Raw genomic sequence first — 16,517 nt, 5'->3', positions numbered from 1 at the left:
TAGAGAAATAACTTCTCTGAGCCCTGTGGTTAATGTTACTGAAGTCACCTATTGTATGCTAATATACCCAGCTGCTGGAGCACGTGCAGGATGAGACACTTCACTCATTACATTCACAAATAGCAAGGCCAGCAGGGACCATTACAGTCTGGGCTGACCTCCTGCATAAAACAGGCCATCAAATTCCAAATGGAATATAATTAGGGTTCTCAGGTCTAACTGATAACAGCAGCAAATGCCCCATGGAGACTTTAAAAATGTGTCAGGCAAATTTACACATTGAAGGTATGCTTTGATGTATGTCACTGAAACATCACCAGAGCTAAGCTCATTCATGCCCAGAAGATCCTGGAATTTTTTTTATTATGTTTAAAAAGCTGTTCCTGACAGTCTTCCTGCTTCGGGGAAAGCTGCAAGGACTCTTTATTGCTCTTGTCTTTTCTTAATATTTTTTAAGCCCCTCTCCAGGCAATGGCCTAAGATATTTTTCTGGTTTTGTTATTTGCTTGCCTGAAATGACTGCGAATATGGTGCCTCAGGGTTCTGCAAGCTCTCCAAGGACAGAAACTGACACAGCATTTTTTATTTTTTAACCCTCACCAATATCAATAGCCTCAATCATGTTGGTTTTTCTCTCCTTTTTAATTACTTTTAGCTAAGTGGGCTTGAAAAAAAGCCCTTCAATTAACCCTTACAAAGATATTTCAATTTTTAGTAGTATTTAAACCATTGAATCACTTATGCCATCACCCAAATTGGCTGTGCTACATTTTTCTCCCCAGTGGAAAAATTATTTCTCGATAATCATTAGTGTCGTCAAATTACAATTCCATGGAGAGTCAGATCATATGAATATGCCAATGAACATATAATAGTGAAAGATGAATGGCAAGTTGCCCTGGACTTCCTGGGGTTTGAGTTTCTTATCTGTTTTGGTATATTTGGCTGTTTTAAGGCTTTTACTAATATTTTGTGGTTATTCACAGGAAGGTTGAAACTTCTTTCAGGAATTAACAACAGGGAAAAGAGGTCTCATCCTTTTGGTACCACCTTATTCTTCCATAGTGATACTACTGAAGTGCAGCTGTAACAATAATCTTCAGCCATTTACCAGCAGGGACCAAACCACAGCCTGAGCTCGGCCTAAACTCATATCCTGCCTCAGTGAACAGGTACTGAAAAGCATTTTTCAAGGTGATCATAAGTTTGTGTAATTCTGAGCAGTAAGTGTGATATTTAGGTAAGTAATTTATGCAATAGTATCATGAGACACTACACACATGATATTTCCCCTGTGGAGGCACTGATGCTTTGGGTAAGAATGTAGAAACTGGTATAAAGAGTTGAAAGCAGCAAAGCCATGTGATTTATATTGGTTCCCATCCATTAAATATTCATGAACATGGTATGATATTCATTAATTTGGCACAGATCAAGCTTCCCTGACTGACCAGCTTCAGACTTCTAGCCAAACAATTCTTACAGTTAAACATTTTCCTAAATGTGACGTGATTTATTTAAAGAGATGTTTTCAAAATTATACAGTTACTGAGACTTTATGTATCACATTTCAGCTTTAAAAACTTGGTGCCTTCCCTTCCTCCCTCCAGATCTGCCCTGGTTATGAACTCTGGGTGCTGTGGTTTATGGTGGCACTGCTGGGACACAGCTTCAATCAGCCTACACTGTTGCTGTCAGGTGCTGCAGCCGATTACCTAAAATGTAAATGTTTTAAGAAAGGCAGCACCTTTTGTCAGGACCAAAATGATTTCCAGCCTTCAGTTCATAGTTTCAGAACCAGAAGCGCATAACTCAAAAACATTAAACACATAGTAAAAACATCACATGTTGATTTACACATATATATTGACTAATGCTATCAGTGTAGTATTTACCTCAGTCAATATTAAAAGATGCTACTAGTGATTTAAATGTTGAGTAGTCAAATGTTTGCATTCATAAGCATGATTATCTGTTAGCTGTTCCGCTAACTTCCTCCGCACAGTGAATGAATTTGGTAGGAACATTTTGCTACCAAACGTCTTCCTATCTCCATTTATATTCAAGAGTCCATTGCTCAAACTAATGCCAAAATATTTTATAACCCACCTGTACAAGTTCTACATACGAAAACCTTTTTGGGAATTCTCACTATGGGATAGACCTGGGTATTTGGTGCTAATAATGAAAAAAACAGAAATTGCAACAGGTTGTATCTAAGCAAAATTCCTTTCCTGATGTGCAATGAGTGGGGATTTCTGTTACACACTGACTCATCCCATCTCCAAAACCACTGCAATAAGTTGCAACTCCAAAGATGCAGTAATTAATTTCAAGCTCACCTTTTCCTTCCCTTCATGACAAACTCCCTGTAATTCACTCCTTCATTCAACTTCAATTCACTACTATTACAATATATTCCTATTTCTGTAATGCTCTTCTCCCTTTCATCATAAGTCTTATCTGAGCTACCAGCCACCATATTATTTGCACACTTTGCAAGAGAAGGAGCAGATTTATGTTTATGTGGGCTGTACCATCTAGTCAGCAAAAGTAACTTTTAATTCTTCATCCAAACACCACTTGCATTTTGCAGCCTCAATTGCTGCACTGGACTATGAAAGTTACAGACTATTTCACCTGCAATAATTTACCAGGCAAATTACGTTGCTATTGTTTGCTACTACTTATTATTTAGTGCCTCATAGATAAGTTACAGTATTTCTAGAGAAAAGTATCTGCTTAATTCATGCATCTTTATATACTGGAACATAACCACAGCCTAAAGGCAAACAATGCCAAACTGAACAAAGTCATTTTATTGTTCTAATAAAATTATTTGCATTGTTGCAGACGTGGCCAAAGTTTTAATTGGATGTGGCCTGATGAGCTGCATTACACACGCATCCCCATGGCCAACAGATGTAGCTTATATGGTCAGTTCATAACAACACAGTTCAACTACCACAGGAACTGACCTATTTTGAAGGATTGAGAAAAAAAAGTCTCCTCTGTCTTTTCTCACCAGCTTAGCCTTGCTAGCAATAATTCTCGATGCCTCAATTGTCCCAGATGCTATCAGGGAAATTGCTTTTCAGTATTCAAGAAAAAACCCAAGAATGCTTAATGTTCCAATGTTATGCCCAAGATGCCATCTTGAAATTACAGTCTCTCCTGGAGCTTTAACTGGACAAGGACTCACTGCCTCTGTAAGTGTTCACTCCATGAACATGATCTGGGAGTTTTCTGACAAGACTCAGCCAGGAAACTGAAGCTTAAACAAACTATCTGGGATCGTAAAACTTTTTCTTTTTTTGAAAGCTTAGACATTGTGTGCATTAAACTGACAAGATATCACATTTCTTATAATACATTGCCACACCGCGATCCTTGCGTGAGCTCACTTTGAAGCCGTGGGAATCACACAATTTGAATACACATTTTGTTTGTGGAGTTTTTTGCTTTGGTTTTTGTTGCTGTTGTTTCTGACAGGCAAGAGACTGTTTTCACATGCTTTCAAGTCTTAAACTGCACAGGCATCTTCTTCCTTCTCAAACTTTCTCTCCTGGTCCTACTTTTTCATCTAAAAGATGCATTTTCTATCACCTCAAAACTGGTTCCTTTTCTCAGCCTCCCTTCCCTGCTCTGGATCAGGGCTGCCTCAGCTGCAGCAGGAGTGGGCTGAGCACTAGACAGCACAGGACCAAATGCATAAAGCTCTTCTATAACTGAAACTCTTGGAAGCAGCGAGGACACGAACATGAGTAGTAATTTGGGGAACTGCCCCTTCAACTTTTTCTAAATCTACTTTAACAAACCTCCTTATTTCCCCTTGATTTAAGGGATTGTTACACACAGTAGCTTCTCAGATACATTAGCCTGCAAGTGAGGGTAGAGAGGATTGATAAATCACAAAAAATGGCTTTAACGAGGGATAATTCACATAGGCAGGGGAAGCAAGTTCCTTGTGCGTCCTGAGGAGAACACAAAGGGAATGCTTCATAAATCTTCAGAACATTAATGAATAAGGTTCTAACTTCTACAGATTTTACAACTCTAAAATGAAAAATATTTATACATAATAGAATTAACTCCTGTAAAAGTAAGATTTACTTATTCATAAATTAGAATATCATTCCACTTCCTATCACATTACTTGCAAATAAAAACAATTTCCTGCTCAACTACTGCATAGCAGCAGTGCCTGAAAATATTGTACATTTATTACAGACAGAAGCTGTCTATATTATATAGCATAGGCAGCAACACAAATATTCTAGCCCAAACCTTGGCAAGACCCTCAGCTTAGCTTGGGTAGAGGAAATTGTATTTTTGTAATCTTTAATGAGTAAACTTCAGTCAGATCTCCTCGCCAGAGAGTTGTCACTTGAAAATCTTTGGATCTTTCCTCACTTTTGAGCTAAAAAGCAGAAAAATCATCCAGATTTAGCAAAGCACAAACCAAGAAAAACTAAATTATAGTTTAACTGGGTGCCTATGCTAGATACTTGGCAACACATTGACAAATCTGAGGTCTGAATCTTCAACATCTATACACATCATGAAATCATTCTGCCAGTGGTACGGAGCGAAAAGTGGGTATAAAATGCTCCCCATATGACAAAGGTAATAGCTCACAGCACAGCAGGTACTAAATCCAGTATTAACTACTTACTGCACAGTGGGGAATGGGCTAAAAATACCCTTTGAAGAGGGACAGCAAGTTCCAATCCCCTTATTGGGGCTTGACCACAATCAAGATTTAGAAGAGAAACAGGAAGGAATGGGGCGAGGAACTGAGCTTACTCTGATCATAAAGATCAACTCCAGAAATAATTTTGAGGGAGGAAACCCAAAGCAATTTTCCAGGTGATTGAGAAGAGCATCTCTTCCTATTCAGCACAGAGAGAGCTTCTTCTGCAGTGCAGGCACATAAACTAGGCAGAGGGTTGTATTCTCAAACACCCCTTAAGGTACTGCTCCCATAGGCCTTACTAGCACGTGTACGTAGAGGGATACTCTCTCCTTTATTTGGAACCTGGTCCCACACAGACTCAGCCACATGCTTGTGATTAGACATTAGAAATAACACTTTTTGACCCCAGTGAAGCTACTCCATGTGTGAATCTTTGGGGCTAGGCTGTAATCTGTTGCTGGCTGGCTCAGTCTCATTCCAGGAGATGTGGGAGTGGGAACTGGAAGACTTGGAAAGGGCAATTACAATTCTCAGTAGTCAAAAGGTCCTCTCTGTTGTTTTCAGTTGCCATAATTACTGTGGAAACATCTTGGGTAAATAAGAGTCAGATTCACAGCAACTGGCTTTTGCATACAACGAGGTCATGAAGCCCATGGTATGTTCTGGAGCACCAGACACAGCTTTACTGAAGCACTGCTGAGCCACAGGATGTGACTGCAGCTGCTCAAACCCTCCTCTACTTCTGCCCCAAGTCAAAGTAAAGCAACATTTGGCCCAGATATCGGGTAGGGCCTCAAATTAGAGGAGATGGATTTGTTCTCTAGACAGAAGATTCCTTAATACAAAATAATATATGTGCACCCATTTATAACAGGTGTTTAATCTGTGACAGCTTTTCAGGCCAGTAGAAATTCTATAGCATTCCTTCTTCCTTGTCACCGTTATAATATTTTTAAATGTTGTTTTTCTTTCCCCCATTAAAAGGAAAACATTTCTCAGAAGCAGTAGTGGGCTGCTAGGGCTATAAAACAAGTTTGCACAGACCTGTAACACGTTGAGCCACAAGACATGACAGAGTGTGTTTTATGGGGCAATTAATACTTGCCTTGGGAGCACTGTGAGGTATGAAACCGTGTCAAACACACCCTGGTATATCTGAATGCAAGTTGTAAAGCTGCATTTTGCTTCTTGAAAAATAATTGTGGAATTAGCTTGTTGATTTTTAACTTGCCCCAGATAAACAAATGGAACCTTTCCTCCAGGAGCCATGCTTAGAGCAGAACAACAGCAGGAAGGAGCACTAACAGCAGAAGACACCAATTTCTAACCTATGTTTGTGTTCGTGGTCTTGATTTTTTGGGTTAACATTGTTATGTTTGCCAGTACAACCTCACTTCCCTAACCTCTCCTGTTATGGATCTTATTCCACAGTTTTTTCTGGGTTCTTACAGATGCTTTTCAGAGCATCTCCTATGTGCATCCCAGTGCCAGCATTTACACAAGTGCAGGGCACAGGGTCATCACATTATCTGCAGCAGTTACAACCCTGTTAAAATAGCTGGCCAGGGTGTACATTCATATCTTATAGTCCTTACTTGAACATTGGCTTTAGCTGTTCCAGGGTTTGGAATAGGCAGCTGCAGTTTGGCTGGGGGTAATCCTAGAGAGCCTCCCTTCTCGCTGTGAAAGGGAGCCAGGCTGCCAGGTTTATAAAGCACTTCAAATCACAGTGTGCACAGGCACAGCACAATTTCTACAACTGCTTCAAGTTCCCAGCAATAGTCTGGAATGGAATGCAGAAGACTATATAATTCATGTACAATAATGGGACTGTTTGTGGAAGAATGGGAACCAAAACTAGGTCTGAAAGACCCGTTACTTGGCTTGAGCCCCAAACCCCTCTGTTTTGAGATTAAGGGCAGCACTTCTCACCAAGGAGGTCCCAGATCTGCTCCTGTGACAGGCACAGAACCACTGCTCTGGGCTTTAACAAGTTAGACACTACAGGTAGTAGCAAGCTTACGAAGGTAAATCAAGTTTCCAGATAGAGATATTTGTCTCCATTAATCTGGCACCACTGCTCACTAATAAGTCATATTAAATAGATGTCAAGGAATATCAATTTCTTTGATTTTTTGGATCCAATTAGAACATAAGATGTAGGCATAACAATACCAGTACTTTTCCATAACAAGTTAGCATCTACATTCCTCCTGCATCCCATTAGACATCTTCACACGTACTAGAGATGACACACTGTGTAGTAAGGAGGTCAAAACCCTAAAGAAAACTATCCAAGAATATTGGAAACACTAGTGGCATTTGACATAATTTATTGCACTAAGGAACTGGGGAACAGGAAAAGGTTGATGTAGTAATAACATTAGCAGGAACTATAGTCCATGCAAGCCAGTGCTAAATAAAGTGCCAATCAATAGCTCTTTTATTAGTAGGTACAATCAATGTACAGCAGGCAGGCCTGGCCAATTAAGCTTATCGACTGACCAAAGAGTAGCAGGAAGCATTCTTTCCTCAGTTTTGTTTTCCTTTCTGTAAGTGAGAAATGAGCTCCAGTTTTATCACTGGATTCCCACCATGGCATCTCCAGGAGTTCCTGTAGAGTGGAAACGCTGACAAAAAGCAGGCTTGAGCTATCTTGGTATCCTCTAACCCAGGGTCAGCCACAAGAGCCAATATAGTCAAGGGTCACTTACAAAGTAACTTTTTTTTCTACTGACTGTATGAAGTTAAAATGTTGTTCTTCTAGATGAAGGGGAGAGAACTGGTAAAGGCAGAAAGCACAGTCCCTTAGCAATGCTTAACCATTAACAGTCCTGTAAAACCCTAGGAAATTAAGCCTATTTGTTTCTAATTCCCATATGCACTGCCTGAAATTAGTAAACCTCCCCATGTGGAACAATTCCTGTATCTTTCTTAAAGGAAAAAAAACAAACAAAAAAAAAAGGGCCAAAACTACAGCTACAGTAAAAATTACACAGAATTTAAAGTCTCGTATTGTAACAGCTGCTGAAAATAACAGGAGCTTTAATATTCAACTCTGACTCACCGTGCAGATGCAAATAGGATATTTATCCACACCACCACTCTCCCTTGCTGTTCTGATCCCCCCTTCCTTCGTTATCTCTTTCAAAAGGAAAAAGTTAGAAGCCAGATAAGATGTGGGTTCTCAGCATGATCAAATAAACACCATGTGGTGGTCACAGGGAAAGAAAACACATTGTAGGAATGAATGGTAAAGATTACATTTTACAAAGATTCACATACAAAATTAGCAGCCCAGATGCCAATTTCCCATTGATGTCAGCTAGATGGGATTTCTGTGGCCTGGCTTCCCAGCAGGCAGAGTGCTGCATCCACCCCTGCAGTCAGTCAGGATACATCTATCTGCACCTTTAACTTATTATTGGAATTCAGTGAATACAGCATAGTTCACCAGGTTTATATCCCTTCAGGTCTGGCACATTTAGGGCTTTACAGGTATCTGACACCTCAAAAAAGTCAGGGGAAGAGGGGGCAGATTCCCAGCACGTTTGACTACAGGCACTACAGGACAGGCCACTTTTCAGTTTCCTGTCAGACAGTTCCCCAGCTGTATCCAATTCAGAAAAATATTTTAGTAATCAGCAGAAGACACCTTTAGCATCAGTCAGACACTACATTGCTAACGCTACAGGCGAACATCTCACTTCTTATATTTATGTTGTTTACTATTTCCTTTTGCTTACATATGAAAACTTAACCTAGAAGATTTAAAAGAGCAAATCAAATAACTCTGCATCCTATCTAAATGTCACAAGGTTCAGTCTTTCCTGCTGCAACTCAAACCAGCTCTTACTGCATGGACTGCAACTCCACTGTATGTTCCTGATCCTACTTTTAGCACCATGGCCTCTGCCAAAATTCATCATTCATCATGCAGAAGCTGCTTTTATTCACTGGTCAAAAATCAACTTAACACAGTAACTCATTTGCTTGCAGTTTTCCTTGCCTACATTTGTCAGACACTAAATACTGGAACTCCTGGCCCACCATATTATGACAGTTTAAGCTGAAAAACAAGGCAATGAATAAAGGGGAGGATAACAATGCAAAGCACACATTTCCATTTCACCTTTTACATGACAGTTCATAGGAATTTAGAGAAGACAAGACAGGAGCTTATCTTGGACAGCACTAACAACCTTCAGGGATAGTATAAAGTAGCTCAATTTTTCAAAAGTGTTTCAGTCAACTCCTCTGGTTCAGCTTTCCAGGACCTCAAGAGGTTGCAGAGCTTCTAAAAACTGAATAGCAGAAAAAGAGCTCAGAATTTAGAAAAGTAAAGTTGGTCCTTGTTTTGGCATAGGGAAAAATTAGATCATCACTAAGAGTTAATTTGAATCCTGGTTTCTTGTGAAATGCTTAATAAGACATTTGTGAGAACTTTGTGACAATTGTAAACACTGTTTTAGTTTGCAAAGGTCTTCTATACCTAAATTCTTTTAGGGAGAGAAGGAAAGTAGATTTTTGAACTTTCAGATTTTCTGTGTTTATCTTCAGGTTTTTGTGAAGTCAACCCTGATTCTGGAGTTTTGCTATTATTTTGAGCCCATATCTTAGCTCAAAGCACCAGGACACTCACCCATAATGCTCCACTCTAATTCTTAGGTCAGCCAGGGCTCCCACACATTTGCATCTTTGTTTTTATTTTAAGTTAAATTCTCCAGCCTAAACCTTGAAGCCTGACTAAAGGAGCTAACCTTGTAACAGGCTGGGTGAAGTCACCTTTGCCAACAAATACAAAGTTTGTTAATATTGCTGAACAAACTCAATATGGAAGAGCACTTCAGGATTTGGGGTGTTTTTTTCTGAAATGGTGAGAGGGCCCCACATCATGGCCAGAAATACCTTCTGGACTTCCATTCAGAAATCTGCCCTTTTGTCAGAAAGAACATATTCCAACTAAGATACAGGACTACACACTCAACACGTTGTCAACTAGAGTCTGTAAAGATATATGCTACAAATCCTACTCAGTTGTTCAGAAGAATCCTCGTTGAAATTGCCTCTTTATGAATCCACTTTAGTGTTAAAAAAAACCAAATCCAAACAAAAAATCCCACACACCAGAGAGATCTTCAAGAAACAAGAACTTCACATGGAGGCAACTTGTGTGAAGGTGGAAGGTGGAGCCTGCGAAGCTCACCACTCTTCCTCCTACTGTTTTACATGCTCTGTGTCTCTTCCACTGTTATGTTCCCTTCTGAACTGCACAACAGATGGGAGCAGTTGGTTTTTAAAAGGTTTTTATTTTCTGATTTCAATTTTTCATGTGTCTTTTGAATTTGGCACAATACCATTCTCTAGTCAAGAGGAGACATTGTGTTAAGCTTAATTATCAAAGGCTGAAACCCAGCAAGCAATCAATCATTTAGTGACACACTCATGCTTTCACTGTTTTGAAAAAATATTTTTTTGTGGCTATTGAAAAAAGAAAAACTGTCAGAGACAAAACTAGAATCTCTCATTTTGCAGCATATGAAAATATCAAGACTGTGGGGAGATGAGTGAAGAATGTTCATTTGTTTTTTCTGAAACTAAATCCAACTCTTTTTGGAATGTGAGCCCGGAAGTTGTGTAAGATGTATTTTAGTGTAAACATGATCTTTCTGTCAAGGTTTGCCTTATAATTGAGGCTGAACAGTCACAAAACTTGTTTCTAAATGACTTTTCTAAAGAGTCAAGGTTACTTTGTTCTCTAATTTTTTTTTAGTCTTTCTAACCCCCCTCTTTTTTTGTTTTTCCTTTTTTTTTTTTTTTTTACTGCCAGATAAGTGCTCTGGCAGCTGCATTCCTGGGGAACACTGACATCCAGTGGAGAGCTGGGGTCATCCCCAGAGCCCAGGCAATGGCCCCCAAGTCAGCATCTCCCCCCAGGACTCTGACAGCTGTAGGAGATGCCTTGAATTACAAACTCCAAGCCTCACCTGCAGACAGCAGCACAGTTCAGCAGCAACAGCCTGAGTGACCTTCAGCTGTAATAGTTATTTTGTCTGCTAAATTCTCATAAAGGTGATCACATTCCTGGCCACATTATTTCCAGTGGTTTACTTGTAAAGCTCAGATGTGGGGTTTGTTTGGTTTTTTTTTCAGTTGAGGAAATGTTGAAAGAAAAACTTCCTGTATCCACTGACCAGCAACTACACCATGTTTGCTTCTGCTTTTTCAGGGATACAGGATAACAAGTTCCATGTGTTTAAACAGCACTGTATTTCAAATGATAGTGTACAGTCAACAGTTAACATTGTTTTTCTTTGGATAAACAGAGTCTCTGTGAGGTCACTCTGGTGTTATCACCTAGTATAAAGACATCTGATATCACTAGCCTGACCCCAATCACCATGTAGATTCATTTGCAAGCTTATTCAAAAACCCAGCCAAATAAAATCATCAGGCCAAACTTGGTCTGCAAAACAGGTTCATGAAACCAATATAAAAGTGGAATTGTCTTCTTGCTCCTTTGCAGTAGCACCGTAGATCCATTCTTTGCATTCTCCTTTTTATATGCTGCATTGCTGAGGAACATGATAGATAGCTGCAACAGCAGAGCACTACAAAAATCACATTGCTGGTACCATTGCCTCACAATCAGGGTAAACTCAAGCTTGAAGAAAAAACAGCTGCACTGCAAGCTACAACCAAGAACCCTTTTTCACAGAGAAATGGTTGAAGTTTCTAAGCTGGTTTTCTTTCTCCACTGTGCTCCAGTACAAAGCTTCAAAACATTTCATTCTTCCATCTCCAAAAGGGACAGAGTAACCCCATTAAAACTGCAAGGCTAACCACAAGCCTGAGTCGTGAGGAACTAGGTTTTTATTGAGTCCCACAGAGGGAACATAAACCTGGGACTCCCATGTCCCAGGGGACATCGTTGCAGCTATTTTGGGTGAACAGCCCCATTTTGCTCCCTTCCTTATTTTAGGCCCAACACACTCTCAGACAGATCCATTTTCACAAGAGGTGCTTCATTGCATCAGCATTTCCAAAGGCATCTTTTATCAGAAGTTTCCAACCAGCTCCAATTGACTGTATTTACCTTCTGACCAAGAAACAAGCCACACTGTGCTTTTTTTTCCACAACATGTAATTTTAAACCAACTCCAAAAGGTTGTTGTAAAAATCCTCCAGATTTTCATGGGTAAAAATGAGATCAAGTTGTGTCATGTGCTTCTTGGCTTGCTGTAGTACAAGTAACAGTGCAGTTATATCCTCTGCATCCCACACTGAGAAAGCATATGCTCCAAGTGGTTTCCTTCAGTGCTTCCCTATCAAGAGCAATACTTCAGGACAGCCTAACCACTATCACATTTGCTTCAAAAGGATTTGTTCATGTACTTAAAAGTAGCAGCAGGGAGTGGAGACACTCTGGAAGGATGTACCAAAACCAATGTTAAGCCAAGCCGCTGCTCAAGCACTTTCCACAGCTGGGACCAGGGAACATGCCAAACAATCGACCTTTGTCTTCCAAAAGGAAGAGTCCCTGCTCCAAAGGTGAATAGGAGACACCTGTTCACTCATGAAGGTATGACAATAAAAATCATAAATCTCCTGCAGAGCTTATACTATTTAATCTATTTTTCAAAAGAATACAGAAAGATTTGAGTGCTACGACAAAGTGTTGCTTTTCTCCCTGTAGCAAGGCTGGCTAGTTCTGTCTTATTAAGGCAGGATATCTCCTTACTGCCTGACTTTTGATACACAGGTTAAGTAATGAAAAAAAAAAAATCTTTTTATTAAAAAACAGGTTCTCAGTGCATCCTTTCAAAGGAAATAATAGTGGATGGCTCTCACTTCTACAGCTAACAAACTATGTGGTTTCTTTTATGAGCTAAATGAAAGGAACATACAAAATAATCATTATGGATTTGTATGAAATTACTGGGTATGGAATGCAGTAAATCCCCAAACAAGCTTTAACTATAGCCTGTAAGGTATAATCATCAGGTAAAACTGCAGACTATCTTTTTGTAAGATGGAGCAGAAACCTAATATTTTATCGGAAACCTTGATTTATGTTTAATAGCTCTGCTACCTACTAAAAAAGATCTTGTATTAGCAAATGGGTACAGATCCAGTCCATTAGCTTAGGACAACTGAAAAACTCAAGGGTTTTGTGAACTAATGCAATAAAATATCATTAAATACTGTAGCATGACAAGACAGACAGAAGGTTTGAGTTGAAAGTCAGGAGAAGTGTTTGAAATGAAGTAAAATGTACAATAGATATGTTTAGGTACATCTGGCTTACATTTGCAGTAGGTCGTCAGAGGACCTTAGTGTCTGTGATGTAAATGAATAACAGAGCCCTCAACAATTTAACTGTCATCAGTATAAATGCTTTAACTGGCACAGTAAAGCAAAGCTCTGGGCCTCTTTCTAAATCTCCATAAGCTCCTGGTCTGAATTATAAACTGGGGCTGCATTACCTGAAGATGAAAGCAGCCAGGTCAATTCACTTAAAACCAGAGAATTACCACTGCAAAGCTGTGATGAGCAGCTAAGGAGCATGTGTGTGTGCGTATGTGCGGTTGTGTTTGTAATGTACAGTTTCACAGAGACAAGAGGAACCTCTGGCTGCTCAGCGATTCCAAACCCAGATTCAAAGGTTTGGTGGGAAGGAAGGTAACCATTTCATTTTCAACTATCTGAAGTTCCCAAACAGTCAGGCTAAAGATAAGCCACCAGAACTAAATCTCCATTAAGATGAGGTACACTACTGCAAGGAAAAAGAGTTGCTTCCATATAAGCTGCTCTAAGCTCACTCCTCACAAACACTTCCCTGTCAGGCAGCACCATCCCATTGAAGAAGTCTGGCTAACAAGCTCTGACACTGACTTAAATGGCTTTCACCAAACCCTCTCTCTCCCCTTTGGCACACTTCTTCCATCTTTTTTAAGCTTTCAGATCACCAGTTTTGGAGAGCAGGAATTATCACCCCATGTTCTATAGCATACATAGCACAACACCAGCACAGATCCCAAGTCACGGTGCACCCTATAATCAACAGCAGCCAAGTATAACTCCCCTCCACTCACCTCACTTACCTTTGTCAATCATTTCAAGGCCACGGATCCCACACAACTGCCCAATAGCAAAGAGGGTGACAAAACCCTAACAGATTTCACTTCTTTGAAATATTTTGGGTTAGATATACTGAAGAGAGTTTGTTCGGGCAAGTAAAGGCAGTTAAGCTTAGAAAGATGCGAAGGCAGATCGATCACGTTAACTGTGATGTGACCAAGTTAGCATATTGTCACCATAACCTTCTGGGCTCAAGATGAAATTGTTTCCCTCCCCTCCAACAAACACATAAGATGTTCACTTTTACAATAAATTCCAAACAAATTAATGGATTCCAACATGCATCACCAAATTTATATTTCCTCCTCCACAGAGTCCTACCCCTGTAAGTAATCCTTAAAATTCGTCATGAAGCTTTCAAAACAATTTATGCAAACAAACATCAAGCAGAGCTATTTGTATTGGCAGCACATTTCACTTAACAACCTACAACAAGGAACAGATGGTCTGAGCTCTGGAAACAGCTACAAAGAAAACAGTAGGAGCAAGTCCATCAGAAGCACTTTTTTCCCCCAATTTTGTGAAGATTACAGACTTGTTCTTGTTTATTTCTTTGATTAGGCTGTTATTTTATGTACTCATGAATCCTTTCCTTGCATTTCATGGAACAAATCCACCAGAAGCACATTCCCCAACTGTGTATAGTTACAGAAGCAGTGCTTTAAGAACTGAACTATCTGTTCCTCACTGATCCAGCACTCTCTAAAGTGGCAGGGAAGAAAGCAAAACAACATGCAGATGTTGTACAAGGGATTGACAAATTTAAGGCAAACCCTCTTAACAATTCATAGTTCTCTTTATCCCTTTGCCCATCCCTTCATTTCCAGCATTAAAACAAGCAAAAGCAGATGATTCACACAGTCACACCAATTACAGATCACTTGGTGCTATTAGTCTTGCAAGATGGGATGGTCTCCTGCTTCCCCATTTCTAAGGGGACCTTCATCTCATGAAGATGGATTACAAGAGGCTCAGCCCAAGCAGGATGCTGTGGCTCAAGGAGAAAGGCAGCAGGATGAGTAATCCCTACAGCACAACAGGCAGGGGCTGCACTAGCTAAGAAGCTTTGTTTATGCCCACATCAGGACCAGAATATTCTTCAAGAAACAAGAAGGCCACAACTGCTTGAGAGGCACTCCAACAGGTAAACATCAGTAATAGTTACTCTGATGAAGCAAAAAATACCCCAATGACATTCTTTAATGGAAATATGTTTTTCCTGTATCAAAATAAATAATAGAAAAAGTCTTACAAGAAGTAAACACAAGTAAACAAACTTTTTTTTTAAAGTCCATCCCTGATCACCAGTAATCATAATTTCTTATTACTACCACCATCATCAAATTCACTGTCACTAGCATCTGTGCTTTCTTCACAGGGATTTGTATGAATTCATCTGCAAATGCTCTCACCTAGGCCTGGATTTAATTTGGGTAACATTAGGGACAGCCAACATGCTGCATAGATATCAGCCCACCAGCCAAAAACACCCCCTTGGAGGCAAATTAGCACCCTAGAGTTACACAGGGACGAATATGGACCATGATGTTAAAAAAAAAAAAAGAACAAGTAATGAAGGACTTTTGACCAAAGAGACAATCATGACATCTTGAAGCAACAATAAAAAAAAAAAAATTAAAAAAAAATTCTTTCTGAAGGGCATTAACCTGGGTGGAGACAGAGGTCAGTTTGGAAGGGTTCAGCTTTGAGAACTGAAACCATTTTAATTTCAGTGGAACAAAGTCAAGGACAAAGCAGACCAAACTGACAGCTTAATAGGACCTTTGAGTATGACAGTTGAATAAAATTTGTTCCACACAGCACTATAGTTTCAGTTTTCATACTCCTGTTAGAGGAACGGTTTTATATCAGGTTGACTACAAAGCTGTTTTTATTGGCCGCTTTGGTGAGCTGTGATTGCCAGTCCTTACATACAATAAACACCTTCTGATGGAGCACTTCACAGAGCAAGTGACTAGAACACTACTGAGGAACAAAACCAAAAATATCAGAACCAGTCTCTTCCTTATTGCTTATTTTTTATGTGTGTATATATATATATATACTGCCATCATAGATCCAAGCTTTTCTTTTTGGGAGAAATAAAGATAGATGCTGCAGCAAAAGCCCAGGTAGCCAACATACATACTTTCAGTGCAGCTTTTCCCATTACTCATCTGACAGTAAGAAGAAGAAAGCAAACTCAAGCAGATGATAAAGCTAAACTAACAGTGCTGTTGAGCAAAAGGTGTCTCAGGGAAAACAGCTGGAGAAGAGTATCTGAACGAGCTTTGCCATGTAGTCACTGTTCCTAGGTGTTACATGCAAAGAAAAAAGTCAAGAAAATGTAAAAGTTGATTTTTCAGGATTTAAACTGTCTGACTGCAGTTTAAACCAATTTGAGAGTAGGTACAACTCTTAGTTCACCATCTGACCCTGTAACATGATACCCAAACCGAGCAAACAGTTTGAAGTTCACTTCAGATTTCTTCATTTGGAGGATTACGATGAAGCATTTCCTGAGATGTCACAATTTAAACAGTTAATGGCATGTGACAACCAAGTGCTTTTACATTTTACATCTAAAGTTGCAAACACTTGGCCTCTCCCCCAAGCAGAGAAATATGTGGCAGCCCCAAGAGCTTGACATCTGGGGCCCCATCAGACTCTCCTTTTCCTT

The sequence above is a fragment of the Neopelma chrysocephalum genome, unplaced genomic scaffold (assembly GCF_003984885.1).
Source record: "Neopelma chrysocephalum unplaced genomic scaffold, ASM398488v2 Primary Assembly neopelma1_68, whole genome shotgun sequence".
Classification (NCBI taxonomy): domain Eukaryota; kingdom Metazoa; phylum Chordata; class Aves; order Passeriformes; family Pipridae; genus Neopelma; species Neopelma chrysocephalum.
This window is presented reverse-complemented; position numbering follows the sequence as displayed.